General features: G+C 36.0%; 1 protein-coding gene across 2 annotated transcripts in view; it reads right to left on the bottom strand.

Moving 5' to 3' along the window:
- The window catches only part of LOC118190621 (protein jagged-1b-like), a 141,740-nt gene that overhangs the window by 70,702 nt on the left and 55,098 nt on the right, over positions 1-15,940 (bottom strand). The window lies entirely within an intron of this gene.

The following is a 15,940-nucleotide window of genomic DNA, read 5'->3' on the forward strand; positions in this document are numbered from 1 at the left end:
CGATTCTTCAGTACCTGAGTAACTGCTCTGTTTCTCTCTCCGTAGGTAAAATGCATATCAGTGAACTTCGCTTTCGTGTAGTGATGCATATCGCTCGAAGTCTAATTGGGAATGACGATTTACGCCAGCGGGACGCATTTACCTGCCTCTCAACAGCGGCCCAGTACCACCGAAAAGCGCCCTTTCCAAACACACACTCCGTTACAAAAAGCGCCTATTTCTGTCCTATCTACATTTTTGCCAGGTATTTCTGAATTACCCTGTATTTCCTAATTGAATGTTTTTCACAAATGTAGAGAACTTCATGGATATTTGCATGTGTATATAAATACATTGCGTATTTAAAACAGATCTGCAATATATACACACATACACATGCTAGTCAATCCAAGATACTGGAATAAATATAATTAATCATCGTTAAATGAATTGTTTTTTTATTTCGATAATTTTCATACACCTGTAATGAAAAAATGAATTTGCAGATTGCAAAATGAGAACGCCAGTTCAGAAAATCATGGAATTAAATAGTTTAGATTTCACCTCCTTCCTTATGCATTAACTATTTTCTAATAAATAGAGAATGTTTTCAATTTTACACGGTAAAACAATGTATATTGAGAAGACACAACAGTTAAAATTCTTGAATTTCTGAGCAATGCAGTTCTTTACTGGTTTGAATTTGGTTTAATGCAGGGTTCTCAACCAGTAGGGGATAACCCGTAGGGATAAATTTCCTAGTTCCAGGGGAGGAATGAGGTCAGACTTTTATTTACCTATTAAGTATTTACTTTTATTTTATTAATATGAAAAACTACTTTAATTCCCGTTTTGGTCTTTATCAACATTTTACACACTTTCTGTTTGGTTTAATTTATGAAACACAGTAAAAAATAATCTAAATTTAAATAAATGTATATCTATTTTCCGAATATTATTTGGAATGGAGGGGGGGGAGAATGTTCGTCTAGCAAATGTGAAAAGATTGCATGCAGCATTTTTTTCTTAAATAGCAGAATAAACACTCCCCCCCCCTGGTAGAACTCGAAAATAAAGCATAATTAAAGTCCTTATCAAGCAAGTTTAATCAAAATTGTTAGCGTTAGTACAATGCAGAATAAAATTTTGAAGTTAAATTTCTCGAGCGTTTCCAGTTCCCACAGTTTTTTACAGTTGAATTTTTTGTTACAAGGCAACAAATATTTAATCAGAATATAACGATTATTGGGATTTATCACTTGGAAACTTTCATAATAATAATAATAATAATAATAATAATAATAATAATAATAATAATAATAAATTAATTAATTCAATGAAAATATTTCACATAGATTCTAAGAAAAGCTTCTATTAAAATTTTGTAGAGAAGATGAAAATGTCCAATATGTAGCGTATAATCTACGCTGTAGTTTTAGAAGGAAAAGAGAGATAAGTTTGCATAATGCTCCATTGTAGACAGTGCCATCCTTTCTCTAACTGTCTGGGAGTGCATTTAGTGATACACCCTTTCATCTCGATCCCTCCATTAATGCTAAGGTAAATGAGAGGCACAAAATTAGGCACCCGGCTGCGATCGTGTAAAATAATCAGTTGAGGGGCGTTAAATATTACGCATAGAAGTGTTCGATATGAAATATTGTATCCTATTAACTGGAGAGAAAATTATCATTTATCGTTTTACGGAGCTCAAAAATAGTCCTCTAAGCATGCTGCTAAATGGAAAAGCGAAGTCAAAGGTTATGATAAAATTATTTTCGTGTAATGTAGGCTTAACGAGACCAACGCAGGTGCGAACTGTGAATGCTGCAATTAAACTGGGGGGCCTTCCACCGAAACTAGATAGTCGCTGTAATTTTAGTTTTTTTACTCCGGCAGGGAGAGAGATAATCGCTTCGCAGGTGAATGAAGTTTGCAGCTAACTTATGCAGTGAAAGCAGAATTACCTGTGATGTAAGAAATCTACCCACTTAACAAAGGTGAAAATTAAACTTACTGTACAAGTTTTTTATTTACAATGTAATTTGAAACTTTCATAATTTCGTTAATTCAACTGTTTGCTTAAAGGAAAGTAACTCTTAAGAGTTTTGGAGACCGCATATTCTGAACAATACTTGAATATCCTTGTACTCCCAATGAGTCTCCTTTAAACAGCTGTGCGTACATTTTATGGAGACTTTAACAGAATTAGTGACTATTCCGTACCTTTACAGTCAACAAATAACAATATGGAGCAAAGCATTTCACACTTCACAGTTTTCTTATTAAGTGGAAATTATTTAATCCTGAAAAAATAAAGGAATCTGAACAATACCGGCTATAAATCTTCATCTATTTCATAACAGGATTTGTTCAGAAAATACTGTACTCTGTTATTCAATGAATTGACTTAAATACAATGTTAGAGATTTTTTGACCTCATTACTGAATAAAACAATTTCAGAAATAAATAAATAATTAAAAAAAAAACATTCAACGCACGTTACTGAGCATGTGCAAAATACGGCATGATGGAAAATAATCATTAAGGCAAATTATTCAGACAAATTTTATTAGACATCTGAAGGAACATTGAATAATGAATATAATAAATTATGTTTCAAAATGAATTAAATTCGATAATGTGCATTATCATAAATTGAGTATAACTGATATATTTTAAATACAAAAGTGTCGGGAATTACCGAAGAATCCCAATGACTGAGGAGTAGAGTATTTATTTATTCAAGTAATTTGGTACGAAATCCAGTTCAAGTGGAATGCATTCTAAATGGGTAAGATAATATTCCCTAAGTACGAACTCCCAAGGCAAGACAAACGAATGTTGCAGTAGTAACATTTAATCATTTTCATACAAAGAGAATTAATTCGTCTGAGAAAGAAAAGAAACACAGCGCAATTAAAATTGTCACTTACGAAGTTCTTTTCAGTGCCTAAATAAATCATTTGCATCTTAAATACTACTTTTTACACTTAAACATACATTTCGCATTATCTCATAAGTTATTTTGAAATTCATTAATACAGATTTATCAAAGATTGTTACGCCTAATAAGCTGAATTAATATATGTATAAACTTCATTGAGATGCGGCCATCAATATAGTACTGTATATCTTAGCAATTAATAAAGCTTTTCAAAAGACAATATATAATGTATCTGGAAATTTACGCACCCTTTCATATTTACTCTCATTTCACATTGATATTTCACATTGATTTCTTATTTCGGATTGCATATAAAGAAAGGGATGTATTACGAAATAACCATGTTAGAAAACTGTTAGCTGCCAACATTTTTAAAGGTGATATGATCTTCCGATGGAAGGTAAGTAGAAGGGTAATTCATAAGATAAATACCGAGAACATACGTTTAGGGATGGATTCTACGTGAATGAGATGTGCCAACAGAAATTCGATCATATTTATATCACATGTCAGGATAAACAAGAAAAACCCAATGAACTTTCCATTATTCGAGTTTCAAAAGAAATTACCAGGGATCGATAATCTCATTCCCACAGATATTTTTTTCTGTTTAAAGCAATGTAAAATTGACATCGTTAAACTCCAGTTTGGGATAAAATTTCTTAAAAGTGAAGACTTTGTTATTATTATTATTATTTTCAGCAGATACAGAGGATGTCTACATATTTTTAGGTGGTGTGGTGTATTCAATTATGGCAAAGCACACTAGGGCTATCTGCCTAAGTGGAGGGATGCCTTTCGTGGAGGACTTTCTAAGGGAAACTGGCTCGTATACACGTTACACATGGGGAAAACCACGAAAACGCCCATGCAGCCAGCCCGTTCGCGGGATTCGAACCTCGGACCGAACTACCAGTGTTCAGCGACTTTACCGCTCGGCCGCTGGTGGGCCTACATATTTTTAGAACGATTTTGATAAAGAATTTAAAAAAAGTAAATATTTTTGGATTAAACTTTTCTGGCAACAACATTTTATTTGAAATCAGAAATATCGTCTCCTGCTTTTAAATTTATTCTTCTTTCAAAATGCATATATAAACAAGCTGTGTATTGAAGGATATGTTTTTTCGCTTTTCGAAGAGAAATAATCTTATTCCATAATACAAAAAGGTTAAGAAAATGCATAGTAATAAAATTTCTACCTGCAAAATAAGCAGCTTTATTAATCGGAAAGGGGAAAACTGTCAGTCATTACTTTCCACATGGAAAGAAGACTCCAAACGAATGACCAAAAACGTACTTACTGTTTCTAATGGTTCTAAAGTTAAATCGTTGGCAATAACAGAAAATCCGTTGACGCAGAAATCATTTGCAGAGTCTTTACATGAACCTGTAGCAACAATAAACAAAATAATAAACTAAAATTTATAACTTAAAAAAGCTAAAAAACATAATGTTCTCCAGGTTTTTCTGAGGCATGTTGCTCAAAGCAGAACAATTTGTAGGACCCTGTATGAAAACTATTTAGAAATCGTTACGAAAACTAAATCGAAATACATTATGAGGCTTGATGAAGTACGAGTTTACTTATATGACTGCAAAAACAAAATGTATATTTATTACCAAAAACGAAGAGAAAAAAATTTACAGACTTAGTTCCGTCAGTGCAAAGAAAGTTTCAGCATGGGGTTAATGACTGTCCCAGGATTCTCTTACAGTGGAAAATTTAAAATAAGAAGAATGGAAAAATATGTTAAAATCAACTCAAACTTAGTATCAAGAGAAATTTTTACATTCGATATTTACAACATAAATTCCATTTCTTTATCGCAATGACCTTCAAAAACTGAAACTTCGTCAAGACAAAGCAAAAAGTCATACTTCGAAAATTATCATTGCATTCCTTGAAAAATTGAAGATTGATACAAGTATTGCATGTATACCTTTTCAGCATATTCCTGTGAAGTATCCTGATGTTTCACCTTTTATATATTTGGTCTTTGTAAAGAGTTTTTTCTAAACTCAAACCCACCACGATTATGGACTCTGGGAAATAGTGGAAGAGGAATGGAAATCAATACCCCTGGAAAATTTATGGAAAACACTTCTATCATGGAAATCAAAATGCAGACTTATAGCCCAGAAAAAAAGGCTATCAAATGAATATTAAAAAAAATACTCTAGATTTTAAATATTAAGTAAACGGCACCGAAATCGTTCTAAAAAGTGTAAACATTCTTTGCACTTATATTTTCGGCCAACTAAATATTTGTACTTTTGTTTTTATTACATTACGTATGTATAAACAAAATCAAGATTCTTCCATCCCTCTCAATTACTCCCTTATAATTTTTAAAGTAAACATTTGTTTATGGCAATAAATCGTTGGCAATAACAGATAATCCGCTCTCGCAGAAATCATTTGTAGAGTCTTTACATAAATCTGTAGCAACAATAAACAAAATAATAAACTAAAATTTATAACTTAAAAAAGTATGTTTAAGTTTTATAACTTAAAAAAGTATGTATGTTTAGGTACATGTGTCATTTATTGATTCTATGTCTTCATTTTAATGCAGTTAAACAAAGAATATCCTTTAATTCATTTCACTAAATTTTGGGGGAAAAAATAGTTATACAGAGTACAATGTAACGGAGAAATATGAAAACATGCACCATTCTACGCTATATTCCAGTTACTTTCTGAAAGGTTTAAAATCGAATTCTGAAGTCATAACTGTGATGCAACACTGAATGAAATATTAATTTACGCCGCACGAAAATGCGCCAGATATTAGTGACAGGGAGTTGTTTCCATTGTCAGACGTTGTGCGGGATAGAATATTACTCTATAGTTATCACTCGTAACCTCCAATTAAACGCCCTGAAATAGACTGTAATTGAATAACCTAGCTCTTTTGTTAGAAAAGTGGAAGTAGAAAAAAAATGAATCTCAGAAATCATTTCTGAAAACAAAAGGTGTGCTTTTGTTGAAGGCTAATAATCATAATTTAAAATATTGATCTCTGACGGCAGTTCCTTAATTAAACTTCGCTGATATAATTTGATACTAAAAACGATACTTGGTGCGGAATACAATTTTTAAAATTATATATTCAGGGATATTTCAGTTACATAATCATTTTTCCTTCCTTTTCATTTCCCCCCCCCCAATTTTGAATACTTTACTTATAGATAGTTTCTTAAATAATTCTGACTGAAAATTAAATTATTTTTATCAACTTTAAATTGTTCTTGTAATTGATGACTTTCATTATTTTTCATTAAGCAAGTTCATAACAGTTAGTAGAATAAACTTGTCTAATTAGTAGAGGGTTTTTTTTTTTTTTTTTTTTTTTTTTGTCTTTAAAGAAAACTAAAACAAATCATAGGGTTTAAGAATTTAAATATTTTTAATAGTTTTCGTTCCCAACTACAGGATATAATACAAGACACATTCATGGCTTTAAAACCTATACAGAATAACCAAATATTAAGACAGCTGCTCAATACGCAGCTGGCCATTCAAAATGCAACACAAAGAAGGACAAGAGATATCAAAGCCAAATTTATTTCAGATATTACATATACACTCGTGTCCATAAATTAAGGATAATTCGGAGTCACGCGGAAATCGAACTCTAAAATAAATATATCACCTGTAAAATCACTACACACATCTTCAAGAACCATATGCAAATTTCAGGAAGTAACCAGATGACACCGATGGTACGTCACAATGACGACAGTGTAAGAGAGTGATATATAAGGAATACAGGCAAAGAAAGAAGTAAAATTGTTCGCAGGCGCTTTATAAGCATTTCAGTGCAATAACCGAATGGTTACGACACAAAGGACGCATTTGGATGATTTTTTACGTGGTAGAATTATCGGCCGTCTGGAATGTGGGCGTACCCAACTGGAAGTATCAGACGAACTTGGAATTGCCCAGAGTGCTATCTCCTGGCTTTGGCAAAGATTCCAAGATGATGGTAATGTGAGTACACGTTACAGCACAGGTCGCCCCAGAGTTACAACGCCGAATGAGGACCGGTATTTGGCAGTTACTGCCAAAAGAAACAGGCGGAGCACAGCCTCAGACCTGTCTCGTCAGCTCTCTTCAGCCACTGGTACGACGATTTCAAGGCAGACCGTGTACAGACGCTTAGGGCAGATTGGTCTATATGCTCGTAGACCTGTCAGATGCGTTACACTTACTGCAACTCACTGTCGCCTGCGGTTAGCCTGGAGTAGGGAGCATGCATTGTGGACACAGCAACAGTGGGCTTGTGTGATGTTTTCCGACGAGTCCAGGTTTAGCTTGCAGTCTGATTCTCGCCGGAGTTTCATATGGAGAGCTCCAGGTACCCGTTACCACCAAGAAAACATCATTGAACGACACCGTTACGGTGGTGCAGGAGTGCTCGTTTGGGGTGGAATTATTCTTGGTTCCAGAACTGACCTGCATGTTCAAATTGGAACCGTGACAAGCCAAATCTATCGGGACGTCATTCTGGAACAACATGTTCGTTTGTTTCGGGGCGCCATGGGCGCACAATTTGTATTTATGGATGACAACGCCCGTTCTCACCGTGTAAAAATCGTAAGCGAATGCCTTCAGTCGGAGGATATCACCCGTATGGACTGGCCAGCATTCTCACCGGACTTTTATCCAGTAGAGCACGTGTGGGACATGCTTGGCCGACGAGTTGCAGCCCGTCAACCTCCTCCTACATGTCTACCGGAACTTCGGAGAGCATTGCCTTTTGAGTGGTGTAATATCCTTCAAGCTCAGATCGATAATTTGATACTGAGCATGCCTAGGCGTTGCACGGACAGTATTGCATCGTCTGGGAGACATACAATGTATTAACAATCATACCAACCATGTAATATTGGTTTTTTGTAAATAGATTTTTTTGTAATTTGCTCCAGGGAGAAAAAATCGCTAATTTTTTAATAATATCAAACATTATCTTTTTTTGCTCTTTACCTAATTTTTGATTTTTAGTAAATAAGCTTTACAAATAAGTCAAATTTGTTTTGCTTCTAACTCTTCCTTTGCCTGATTTTGCATTATCCTTAATTTATGGACATGAGTGTAGTATCAATGTTAATTGATTTGAAATACAGCCTTCTTTGAGGTGAGAAAGATGAGAAAATTAGTAATCAATATTCCCACCACATTCGTCAGTAACCGCTGCTACACGCCACGGCATTGAGTGAAAGTGGTTTGGGATGCGTCGTTGGAAAATGGAAGGCCATGCTGCTTCCACACGCAAAGTTCATCTGGTGTGTGCCGATGGGTGCGAAATGCCGGGATAGGCGTTCTTCTGTCATTGGCCAGGCATGTTCGATGGGCAATAGGTCTGGAGAACAGGAAGGGCAGAGTAACAATGCAATATGGTAGGATAAGAAGAAAGCTTGAACACTGCATGCAACGTATGGTCGCGCATTGTCCATTTGAAATATGGCCGCAGGTATGCCCTGAAGTTAAGGAAGGAGGAAAATTTCAGAGATTCAGCGTTGGGCGTTGGTTAAGTAATAAAGTAAGTGTACCGATAATGCGTACTAAGTACCGATAATGCGTACTAAGGGGTAGGGAAGTAGAATGCAAGACTTACCGAATACCATAACACCCGGTGCAGGACCAGTATGACGATGTAACACAACAAGCGAGCAGCCTGTTTCCATGGTGTATCCAAACTCTAACCCTTCCATCATGGTATTGCAGGCAGAAGTGTGATTCGTCCGAAAACACAATGTCACGTCATTGGTATGTCCATCTCGTAATTCAGTGCACCATTGCAAAAGTAAACGCCTCTGGTTTAAATGAGCTCCTAGCGGATTATCCATGCAACTGACGTCGAATTATTCGTGCAGGCACCAAGTTATATTACAGATTGCATTCTTTGTGATATGGTTGCGAATGTGACAGTCTGCTGTATCAGCACTATGCGCACAATACGCCTGTCTTTCCGCGGAGTTTTGCGACAAGGAGGTTACAATTGCTGCAAGTCGCACCTTCCTGCATCCACCGGTTTTATTTTCGCATGATTGTTATTTGGTTATATCAGACACAAATGACCGATTTCCCCGATGGATAATTCACAATATCTGCATGCAACGATTCTGCCTCGGTCAAACTCAGAAACGTACTCGAATGATGCGAGTTTCCTAAACTGAGATACCAGTCTACGACCTAGAAATAATACTCTATGCAGTCGTTTTTACAGACACACACATGTATACATACATACTTAAACATAGAAACATAGTGTGTGTAAGATAAAAAATATCTTAAACAAAATTCTAACTATGCACCAAGCTCCGTAATCATGCATCTACGTTACCCAATATCGACAACAAAATGTTCATTACATTATACACACATTTACATGCACATACATAAACTCTTAGACACACACACACACACACACAAAAAAAAAAAAAAAAAAAAAAAAAAAAACCGACGCACAAATGCAAAATTTTGCATTTTGGCTGCCAATAAATGAACGGTTCTCGCTACAGCGCATCTGATCTGCTCAACTGGCAGGATATTTAAGAGGAGAAATAACGATTCCAGGTCATAAATTCTTCACAAATTTCAGACAGTAACTATGCCTCGCATGCAGGTGCGCGAACGATATGCGAAGATGTCAGAATTTGAGAGAGGTCGTGTAGTTGGGCTCAAAGAAGCCGGTTGGTTTTATCGGCGAATAGCTCGACATTTGAGCATTAGCGATGCCACTATTAGACGATGTTGGCAGGAATGGGTGAACCATGGCCGCACACAGCGTCAAAAAGGAAGCGGTAGGCCTAGAGAAACGACAGAACGTGAAGACCGAGCAATCGTCAGAGCGGCACTCACAGCCCCAGATGCATCATTATCATTGATTGTACGTGTAACTAGTGCTTCAGTGACCGCAAGGACCATTGATAGACGGCTCACAGAAAGGGGGCTGAGGTCACGGCGCCCCTTGCGCCGACTACCATTGACCTCTGTACAACGTCAAGCCCGTTTGCAGTGGTGTCGGGCTCATTCGCACTGGAATGTCACTGACTGGAGTAGAATAGTCTTCAATGATGAGTCTCGCTTTGAAATGAAGCCCGATGACCATCGAAGGCGAGTCTGGAGACACCCCGGACATCGGTGTGATACCAACCTGTCTTCCGGCAGACAGGCCGACAACCAGGAGTAATGGTCTGGGGTGCCATTTCACTTCATAGTAGGACCCCTTTGGTTGTCATCCGTCGCAAATAGCACAGCGGTACGTCGAGGAAGTTCTAAGGCCAGTTGTGTTGCCCTTCATGTCACGCCACCCTGGGCTTACTTTTCAGCAAGATAATGCCCGCCCCCACACCGCACGTTTCTACTGCTTGCTTTAGTGTTTGCCGAGCATTACCTTGGCCAGCAACGTCACCGGATCTCTCTCCTATTGAGCACGTTTGGAGCATTATGGGTAGGGCCCTCCAACCAGCTCGGGATGTTGACGATCTAACGCGCCAGTTGAACAGAATTTGGCACGATATCCCTCAGGAGGACATCCGCAACCTCTGTCAATCGACGCCAAGCCGAATAACTGCTTGCATAAAGGCCAGAGGTGGACAAACGGCGTTACTCACTTTTTCACTTTGTGAAGTTCTATCACTTCAATAAATCATCCAATTTTTCTCAAACTGTAACCATTTGTTTTTCTGTACATTCGGATCTACTTCAGTCTACTTCTGTACATTCTACCGATTTTTGTCCCATTCGGATAACTCCTACATATATACATATATAGACAGAGAGTAAGTATCGTTACCACCATTACTGAAGGGCTGCCTGCTCTAAAACAGACAGGGCCAACGCGAGAGTTGAGAAACCGATAAGGCCATACTTGGCAGCAGAATCAACGGTTCGTAATTTTTTCGGAATTTACGGAGAATCAGGCAGCAGATTGTGTGGCTTCAGAGACTGCACTAGACGGCAAAAAGCATAGCACCATTTCCGAGATGGTCCATCTTCTGCAGAGCGGTAAAGACGTTGAACACTGGTAATTCCGTCTGGGGTTCGAATCCCGGAGAACGAGCTGGCTGCATGGGTGTTTTCGTGTTTCTTCCCATGTGTAACTTGTATACGACCCAGTTTCCTTAGAAAGTCCTCCACGAAGGCATCCCTCCTTTAAGCAGATAGCCCTCGAGTGCTTTGCCATAAACAAATAAACCAAACCAAACCACTCCTGAGACAGAATGCAGTCCTGGGGGATACTGAAAGGAAAGTCAGTTCGCATTCACGTTACAATGGAAAAGCAACAAAAATCGTACGAATATGGAAACCAATAGCCAGTCATCAGCAGAGGATTATTTGCCAAAATATTTGCAAATCAAAAATTTACAGTAGAGTTTTTCAAACTTCTTGGATCATCGCCGCCTCATCTAAACTATTTTTTGCAACTTTCCAGCTCCCTTATTTTTTTCCGCTTATGCGTAATAACAGAAGGGGGCCCACCAGCGGCCGAGCGGTAAAGTCGCTGAACACTGGTAGTTCGGTCCGAGGTTCGAATCCCGCGAACGGGCTGGCTGCATGGGCATTTTCGTGGTTTTCCCCATGTGTAACGTGTATACGAGCCAGTTTCCCTTAGAAAGTCCTCCACGAAGGCATCCCTCCCCTTAGGCAGATAGCCCTAATGTGCTTTGCCATAATTAAATACACCACCACCGTAATAACAGAAGTGTAGTGCACCGTTGACGAAGAAGATGAAGAGGAAATTGAATACGTGGTGCTTTTTATAGTATTATTTCTTCAATTAATAAGTATTCGTGGATATTTACGAATCCTCTTTATTTTTTCATAATTCGCTGAATAAGACAAAATACTTCAGTTTCACCTTTGCCACTAGGTAAATACATGCGTCATTAGCATTATGTAGGAATCATATGCTAGGGATTAATTCTGAAATGATGCACTTTAGAAAGATTTATTATAAATGTTGGGCAGTCCCTCTCTGGCAGCCATCACTGAAGCACAGAAGTGACCTCACTCATGTTACGTGATGCTGGCTGACTTTTGAACTAGTATACTTGCTACTACTGTGGAATTTCGTGTATGATTCTTTTTTGATTGTGTTGAATGACTTACATATGAAGTTTACCTTTGTTACTTTTGCAGATGTGATAACCTAATATATTTTTCTAATTTAATTAAAGTAATAGATATAAAACCAGGCATATCATCTTCATCCTTGCGATAGCACGTCTCTATGATATGGTGACTTTAATCTTCACTAAGATAAGACGTGGCAATCATATTACTATTTTTAGGCTAAAAAGGGAAAACAATCAAACTGAAAATGAGATTTAAGGGGCTGTCACAAATGAAGGTTAGAATTTTATCTTAAAGATTCCTTACCTTATATACATGTAACTAATATTAAATAATTGTAGTCAATTAATATATAATTCCTTAATTAATCTATCATTAAAAATACAAACTTATTTAGTTTTATTTTTCGGCAAAAATAAGAATAAACATACTCTAATTTCTTTCGTAGTGAAAATTTAATCTACATAATCAAACAAAAATAATAAATAATACAATACTATTAGTGTTACAATGGTAGCATTAATTAATATTTAATCAATGGGATGGATGAGTATGTTGATGAGTGAATAACGTATCAAAACTGGGCATAACTTCATAAATTACGCCATTTCAACAACCTGTAATTGTTTTCCCCTTTCTTGTTTATTTCCCATAAGCTGACATACAGAGAATACTAAAATCTCTATTTCCGAAGCCGCTTTTGACGCCTACTGCCCCATGGATAATTCAAACTTTTCAAGAAGGAACTATTGCCGTGCAGGTTCTCTTAAGAACTTTTCTAAATTTGAGTACTCTTTTTGGATATGGGGGGGGGGGAGAAAAAAAGCATACAGAATAAGTAAGCAAATTCAAACAGGAAACCCACCCAGTCTTCAAAATTTCCTTCTAAATATGAAAAACCGAAACTAGATATTGATGCAGAGTCAAGAACATAAAGACCATGCGTTGGATTACTTATATACATGTAACTAATATATAATAGGTGTTCAAAACAATGCTCATGACAGTTAAGACAGTTGAAGGTTATGAAAGTATCAAAAAACTGTATCGATATTTTTCAGATCAAGAAGAAACATGATACTTTTGCAGTAAGAAGCATAATATACTTTAAACAAAAGGGGTTGCTTAATAAATGAAATATTTAAAGAAAATGTTAAGCACCGTTTAAATAATGCTTGTAACAAGCAATACAGCAGGTTTAAAATAAGAGTTAAAATATTTTGAAGATTAGAAAACAGCAAATAACTATAAATAGGGTTGCAAGAAGTTCATACCATTAAAATATCTACGGGAATGGGGGAGGAAAGAGAATTTGAAAAAAATAAATATATTGCATGTGACTGTTGCGCAAATATAATGAGTACCGAAAGAAGATTTGATTGTACATTCATCTACTATTACTGAAGATATACAAAGCATTATATGCGTTTGACTAAATGGATTCTTATATGAAAATTGATTTGTTACTCTGTGTTTAATATTTTGCAGTGACATGGAAACAAGAGTTCTTTCTCTGTGTCTTACACAAACATAATCGTAACTTTTCTAATAATTTATAAAGCACTGGTAGAAAAGTAGACTTCTTTTATACATCAGAAACTGGCCTATGGAGAAATTTCCATACCCATCACTAACCATCCAACTTGTCCCATCGGCTGCTGTTTTGGCACAAAATTTCTCATCTTAGAACTGCAGGTGAGAAGTATGACGCTATTTAGTGGCAAGAAATGTATGTTTGCAATTTGTTCCACGACATTCATACACCAACCTTGATTTATACGTGTGTGTGCTTATATCAAAAGTGATAGCGAATGATAAATAGGGAACAAAAATCACAAATCTGTTTTTCAACTTTAAAAGAAGAGGGGGAAAAAACGACTGCAGAATTAGTTGGGTTAAAGAGAGGGGGGGAAGGAGGACATTTTAGTCAGTAACGTCGGCATGATGTATTTCAGGACAACACCGTGAGGATAAAGACTGGCAAACCCACGACTAACAGTTTATCGTGCATACGTCGAAACATGGGTAATTCCACGGTTATCAAAACACGCTGCCTCTAAGTTAAGAGTTTATGAGCGCAGAGAACAGATGGGACCCATCTCAAAAAAGTGTGTTTATTAATGTGCTACGCAATAACTCGCTCTTTTCATCTCGTGGCTCAGATTTTTTCTGTTAAATCAGTTTAAGATAATGAGTGCGTCAAAAATTTATAAGAATTTTATTCCGTTCGAGCATTAGACATGGTACTTCTCGAATTTTCTTAGGACTACTTCATTTAGCTACCGAAGCTACTGACTTATTTTCTTCTTTCATTCTTTCTTAATCCTAGAATGGCGTAAACTCTCACAAATTTTCTTTTTTGCTTTCTCATTATATATATGTAAGAAAAATAAAGAATATGTAAAAGGTTAAATTAGCAGCTTAAAATTCCCTTCAGTATTCAAAAAATAGTAACCTCTATTTGCACTGCGTCATTTCAAGACTAATTTATGTCATATGATTCTTACGTAATTCTGATGATGTAAATGTAATTAAAATTCAAACAGCCAATAGTAATTTTACAGCAATATATTAACTATCCAATCAAAATGCATTGAGAACCAAAACTAAATTCAGTCTGAATTAAGATTTCACCACGCACTTGTTTTCTACGCTTCGGCCTAGCTGGACTACAGTCTGTCTGCTCCTTTTTCTCTTATTGAAAATTTATCTAAAATGTAAACTTTTTGGAAAAGCCACAATTAATCAGCCAACTTGATTGTGGCCACAACATGTTTGCTGAAATTGAAAACTAAAATTTAATTTCCCTTTGCCTCCAATTTCGTATTCATTATGGATCAACTACGCTATCAAAATTCCTGCTGGTCATTACTTCTGAGTTTATATATATATATATATATATATATATATATATGTGTGTGTGTGTGTGTGTGTATGTGTGTGTATGTGTGTGTATGCATATAAACTTAAAGTATGTCATTAAAGTTAAAATTCTGTTGGGGTGATGGTGACTTTTAGCATCAAGTTTAGTTTATCAACTTAGCTAAACAAGTTTCTGATATCACTGTTCTGATTCAAGTTTCTGATTTCAAGACACTCTTATATTTATGGGAATCTAGGACAATAATTCTGTATTAAAAGTATGTATAATTAAATTCTATATTACCAGGTCTTGCATAAAACTTCTTACATCCAGTTTTAGCAATTTTTGTCGAAAAGCTATAAAATGCTGTGGATGATCTCTTGTATAACTTGACTAAGTTTTAATTTTTTAATTTATCTTTATTTATGAAAATCAACAGAAATCATAAAGCATAAATATCGATAGTTACATATAAGGCGTTTTCGCAGCCACATGAGGCTTTCAGAAGTCATTATATGGATCGAGTAGTATAACCGAATTTGAAAATAAGTGCTAGTTGACTCATTTAATAGATATGATTGGCTGCTTTAATGAACTGAACAAACGTTTTTAAGTGGGAAAGCAATCAATAAATGAAGTATTAAAAACTATTCTGCTCAAAATTAAACTGAAACCAGCTAGACCTGTGCGAATAATTGGCAAGAAAATTCAGTCTATTCCAAGTATTATGATGTTAACGTTAAAAATCCCCCCCTTTTTTTTTTTACTTTTCAGATGTTCTTGAAAAATGGTTCGCGAAGCTTCCTTGTGTAATTAAACAGAAGAAGAGATTTTTACCATTGAAATAATTATTGACAACAGCTGTTACCGAATGATTATTTGTGTTCCTTGTCATCGAACTCTTTAATTAATACAGGAAGTTAAGAAGTGGGTCCTTGAATATCAATATTATCACTACGCAATGCAAAATAAAACAACGTAACTCAAATTAATGTAAAATTACTGCAGAGTAAAATAAAATGGTCTATATTTAATTTTCTGAGGTTAATTATTATGCAAAAA

This window comes from Stegodyphus dumicola, chromosome X1 (assembly GCF_044657685.1).
Source record: "Stegodyphus dumicola isolate Sdum_Otavi_A_Nest chromosome X1, ASM4465768v1".
In the NCBI taxonomy this organism is placed as follows: domain Eukaryota; kingdom Metazoa; phylum Arthropoda; class Arachnida; order Araneae; family Eresidae; genus Stegodyphus; species Stegodyphus dumicola.